Genomic DNA, 6,204 nt, shown 5'->3' with positions numbered 1-6,204 from the left:
TATCCTCAGGTGTCTTTATCAGAATATTCCCTCCTCAGAAGCTTAATGGATGGGGTCTGTTTTTGTTCTAAGGCTCTTTTAAAATGTCCAATGAGAAGTTAAGGATCTGGCAGTTGGGCCATTTACCAGTCTAGTTTTAGCCTGCAGATTAAATCCATTTAGTTGTGGCTTAAGGCTGATCATAAAAAGTGAAAAGAAAGACAATGTCACATCTGCTTCAAAATCTACTCCTAAATGGTGTGTAGTGTTGTTAACTTATTCCAGAAGTTTCCAGTGGATTTATTTTTTTTCTTACCTGCAGGATTGAATTAAAGTTCAATCTATTTTTATAGAAAGTGACTCTGGGTAAAACCTTCAAAAGATGTTGTCCAACATCAGATTATTCAAATCTGCCTGGTGTTCTATGCAATTTGTAGTCTTATAAATCACCCTCAGAGTCTTCCCACTCTATTTTCGTACACCTTTTTAAAAGAAATCTGATATTGCTATTAGGATATGAACTAACTGTTATAGATTTGGAAGTGTTGAATTATATATTTTCAGAATTTTAAAAATTCTGAGATAATAGTTTTCAGCACAGAATGAGACCAGGGCTTAAAATCAACCATGAGGCTGTTGCCTGTTTCAAAGAAGGATCAACTTTAAGCAATTAAGCTGTAGATGTTTCTGGTCTGAGAAAATGAAAAGAAAATGGGTTATAAAGAGGGTTATGGAATGTTAGCCACTAATAAAGACCATTGTGTTCTTCAAGTTGTGATTTGGGTAGTGTAGGGGGATATAAAACTTTATATATCTATATTTCTATAATATATATTTCACTGAAACAACCTGGAATCCGAATTTCTTTAAGAACTTTCACATAAAAATGCAGATCATTGGCTGTTTGGAATTTTACACCCCTTCTCCTTCCTTATTGGTAGTTCTCAAATGAATATTTTGTTCATATTGGAAGATTCCCAAAGGGCCATTTAATTCTCAAGTGTCTTTGGTGATATGATACCATTTTTAAAGATAAGTGAAAGAATTAGAACCATAGTTTGAATACACAGCAGTAATCTGGCTCTTCCTGTTCTCCATCATGGCACAGGATCAAGGTGAAAAGGAGAACCCCATGTGGGAACTTCCCAGCCACAAGCTCTGCCTCAGCATCTGTGGGTTGGGAGAGAGTGGAGACAGACTGACTCTGGCAGCCAAGGTGCTGGGACAGCTCACAGGCTAGACCCCTGTGTTCTTCAAAGCCAGATAAAGCATCAGATCCTTTGGCATCAACAGAAATGAAAAACTTGCTGTCCACTGTACATTCCATGGGGTCAAGGCAGAGGAAATCCTGGAGAAAGGTCTAAAGGTGCCTGTGTTTGAGTTAACAGAAACAACTTCTGCAGTACTAGAATCTATCATTTGGAGATCAGGAGCACATCAGTCTGCAGATCAAATATAACCCAAGCATTGGTATCTACAGTCTGGATTTCTATGTGGTTTTGGGTAGGCCAGGTTTCACCATTACAGACAAAAAGCACAGGACAGCCTGCATTGTGGCTAAACACAGAAACAGAATCAGCAAGGAAGAGGCCATGCACTGGTTCCTGCAGAAGCATGATGGGATCATGCTTCCTGGAAAATAAATTCCCACTTCTACCCAAAAGACCAATAAAAACTTTTCAGTAAAATATTAAAAAAAAAAAAAAAAGCAACAATCTGACACAGAACGTATACAACTTAGAAGACAGACCTCTGAGAGTCTAGACATTATTCATTGACTATGTTCTTAGTGTATCTTATTTCCCAGGCCTCTAACTGTATATGGCTGGCTTCCTCTGCTGCAGACCTGACAAATTTTCAATTCCTGGCAGACAGAATTTTTAGAGAGAAGGTCACTTCCAGACCAGACTCTTAAGGACAAAACAAGATGAGACTGGGGAAATTTCTCACAAGGGAAAATTTGTCTGTAAAGAACAATGCTCTGTTGAAATCTAAATTCGTGTTTTTACATCCAGCTTGAGAGATGGCCACATTGGTCCTAGGTACATTCTCTTTTCTATGACATTTCTCTTAATGACTCACCCCAAAATGTGGCAAGAACAGATAGTCATGTTATTACTAATTAGGCTGGTTTCTGCCCATAACAAGAGTTTTTATATATCATCAGGTAATCAAGGATTCCTAAAAGGGCTGCTTATTCCTAGCAAAAATATTTGCAAGCTTGATGAAAGGATTTGGGAATCCGATACAATGCACTTATCTCACTTAACCTCACTATCTTATCTTATCTTATCCCACTATCACCACTTAGGGGTACTTCTGAAAGGAGACCCAAGGGCTCTCCAAGGAATACAGCTTCCAAGTTGGGAATTTTGAAGTATAGAAGTAAGGGTGTTTTGATGGGATCTCAGTGTGACTTCCAGGATTGTTAACTGGTTTCTCCAGAAAATCACACAACATAATTGATTACTCAAACAAATTAATTTTATTCAATTTATTTTATTAAGAGAGGACACCATTCTGACAGTCTTAATAATTCTTAGAAGAAATTGGTTGGTCATGGAAGATATTAACACATCTTTGAGTATGTTCCCAAGTGGCTTGAGGTTTCAAGGTAAGAAACTGGTTGTAATCAGACCAAGTCAGCGATATAATAGTATAAAATTGATGGACACTATGAGGTGAGGATAGTGAAGCAAATCTTGATAAGTAAATTATTATTTCCTAAGTGAGTTGTTTGCTTATTTTAGCTTTCTATTCTTCTAATAGGAGTTTGTCCAGTTACACAAATTAGTTTGCTGACAATAAAGAGATTTATTCATTTATAGCCTTAGCTTTCTGGGCAAGAATTTGCTGAAATAAATAGTTGTCATAGATGATCTGGGTTCTTAATCCTGATAATCAAGCTGTGTGGAGGCCAGTGATCTTAATTCCCAACATTAAATACAATCCATGAAAATAAATATTGACATTTATTTACATTAGATTATCTTTTATAAGATAAAAAAACAAAAGTAATTTGAAGGATAATCTTAGCCATGAAAAGTTATTTGCAACAAATAAAACAAACAAATAATTACTATCAGGTATATATAAATAACTTTTACAAATTAGCAAAAGTAATATAAAAATATATATATTTGGGGGCACCTGGGTGGCTCAGTCGTTAAGCGTCTGCCTTCGGCTCAGGTCATGATCCTCGGGTCCTGGGATCAAGCCCCGCATCGGGCTCCCTGCTCGGCGGGAAGCCTGCTTCTCCCCTCTCCCTCTCCCCCTGCTTGTGTTCCCTCTCTCGCTGTCTCTCTCTCTCTCTCTCTCTGTCAAATAAATAAATAAAATCTTAAAAAAATATAAAAATATATATATTTTGTAGAAGAAATCTTATTGGTTACTAATATATCAGAATTTATTCAACTTCTTTGGTAATCTGGGAAAGACAACCTAAAATAATTAAGCACCATTCAAAAACTATACAATTTTCTTAAATTAAAATTTTATAAAACTTTGATAAAGTGTTAAAAACTGCTGATAAAAATATGGACAAGCAGGGCGCCTGGGTGGCTCAGTTGGTTAAGCGACTGCCTTCAGCTCAGGTCATGATCCCGGAGTCCTGGGATCGAGTCCCACGTCGGCTCCCGGCTCAGCGGGGAGCCTGCTTCTCCCTCTGACCCTATCCCCTCTCATGCTGTTTCTCTCTCTCTCTCTCTCTCAAATAAATAAATAAATAAAATCTTAAAAAAAAAATATGGACAAGCATTATCTCTCATACCCCATAGAAGGATTATACAATGGCCCCATCACTTTGGAGAGCCTAACACCACTACATAATAAAACTGAAAGAACTAGATACACTGAAATCACTCAAGCATATGCATAAGGATACATATTCAAGATTAATTCTTTCTAATAATGAAAATTTCAATAAACTAAATGACCACCAATAAGGCAATGGAAAATAAAATATGGAGTATTCTGAAATTTGAATAGCACACGACACTCATAAATCATGAACTTGATCCCTGCATACATGCATGGATGACTTCTGTGTGAGAAATTCTTTCCTCTTGCTGAGGTGTGCAAAGTAAGCTTCCAGTTGGGGAATTCGAGATATGCTTTTTTATAGCAAGTTGTAGTGTGTGTGAGCTCTCCCTTCAGAGCTTCCCACCTACATTTTAAATTAAGTTTCCTTTATTTATTTTCACAAGACCAGTGGGCTAGAATCAAGAGTCCAGAAATAAACCCAAGCATATATAGTCAATTAATATTTGACAAGGGAGCCAAGAATACTCAATGGAGAAAAGACGGTTTCTACAATAAATGGTGTTGGGTTAAATAACTGGATATTCACATGTAAGAAACTGAAACTAGACACATAAATTACATCACTCACAAAAATTATTGAGATTTAAAGACTTAAATATGAGATCTGAAATCACAAAAATCCTAGATAATGATTTTTTTGGCTATGACACCTAAAGCACAAGGAACAAAATCAAAATAAGCAAGTGAGACTACATCAAACTAAGAAGCTTCTGCACAGCAGAAAAAACCATCAACAAAGTTAAAAGGCAAACTACAGAATAAGAAAAAAATATTGCAAACCAGTATCTGATAAGGGATTAATATCTAAAATACATAAAAACTCATACAACTCAATAGTAAAAAGTAATAATAATAATAATAAACTAATAGCCCAGTTAAAAAATGGGCAAAGGACCTGAATAGACATTTTGTCAAAGAAGATATACAAAGACCAAAAGGTACATGAGAAGATTCTCAACACCAGTAGTTATGCAAATTAAAACCACATTGAGATATTACCTCAAGCCTGTTAGAATGCCCATCACCAAAAAGATAAGAGATAACAAATGCTGGCCTGGATAAGAAAAAAAGGGAACTCTTTTGCACTATTTGTGGGATTGTAAATTGGTACAGCCACTGTGGAAAACAATATGAAGGATCCTCAAAGAATTAGAAATAGAACTACCATATGATCCAGCAATTCTACTTCTGGGAATATATCCGAAAAAGAATAAAAAAACTAACTTGAAAAGGTATCTGCTCCTCCATGTGCATAGCAGCGTTATTTGCCATAGCCAAGACATGGTGACAATGAAGTGTCCACTGATGGATGAATGGGTACAGGATTGTGGTATATACACGTATATGCAAGGGAATATTATTCAGCAATAAAAGGAAAGGAAATACTGCCATTTTGTGACAACATTGATGGACCCTAAAGGCATTATACTAAATAAAATAAGTCAGACAGAGAAAGACAAAACTATATGATCTCACTTATGTGTGGAATCTAACAACAAAACCAAGCCAACCAACCAAACAAAAACAAATTCATAGCAAAAGAGAACAGATTTGTAGTTACCAGAAGCAGAGGGTACAGGAAAGGAGAATTGGAAGAAGGTAGTCAAAAGATAAAAATTTCCAGTTATAAGACAAATAAATACTAGGGATGTAATGTACAACACGATGACTACACCTAATACTGTTGTATGCTATATAGGAAAGTTGCTAATAGAGAAAATCCTAAGAGTTTTCCTCACAAGATTTTTTTTTCCTTTTCTCTTTTTAAATTTTTTGTATGTATATGAGAAGATGGATTTTAATTGAACCTACTATGGTAAGCATTTCACAATATGTATAAATCAAACCATCATAATGTATGCCTTAAACTTTACAATGATGTATGTCAACTGTTTCTCAATAATACTGGAAAAAGATAAGTAAATATGGTGATTTAAGAATTTTTCTTTAAAATACCCATTAAGAAGAGAATCTATTCTGAACTTGCATAAACAAAATGACATGAAAGCATAAATAAGGATCTTTATAGGATATGTCATGTCAAAATGCTGTGCACGGGCTTACAAATGCATTGCGTCCAGAGTAAAAGATCCAAATAATTGCTGAAGACACACTGTGGTCATTTTTGCACAAAACTACTTATATTAAATTATCACAGCTTAAAAAAAACATTTGGTTACTATTTTTAACTTGTATTTGCAGCTATAAAATTTTTATTATAGAATTTATTTTATTTTTTAAACCAGGACCTTCAGAGAAGAGTTTCAGTAATTAGCTCATGGTAGTTTCAGAGGCTGGATTGATTCCCAGGTCTTATTCTTCTCTCTGGTGGGAAATTTTGTTCATAAAATTCAAAGGCTGACCTTGGTTCTGATTTTATAAGGAATATTATATGCAGCTCGA

The 6,204-nt window shown here is 35.4% G+C and overlaps 1 pseudogene; it reads left to right on the top strand.

The window, feature by feature from the left end:
- The first annotated feature begins 1,078 nt into the window (after positions 1-1,078).
- Positions 1,079-1,622, top strand: LOC123834611 (large ribosomal subunit protein uL5-like; annotated as a pseudogene).
- Positions 1,623-6,204: the final 4,582 nt, after the last annotated feature.

This window comes from Mirounga angustirostris, unplaced genomic scaffold (genome assembly GCF_029215605.1).
Source record: "Mirounga angustirostris isolate CCGP_5_RB_7025 unplaced genomic scaffold, mMirAng1.0.hap1 SCAF_1, whole genome shotgun sequence".
NCBI classification, from domain to species: Eukaryota; Metazoa; Chordata; class Mammalia; order Carnivora; family Phocidae; genus Mirounga; species Mirounga angustirostris.
This window is presented reverse-complemented; position numbering and strand designations above follow the sequence as displayed.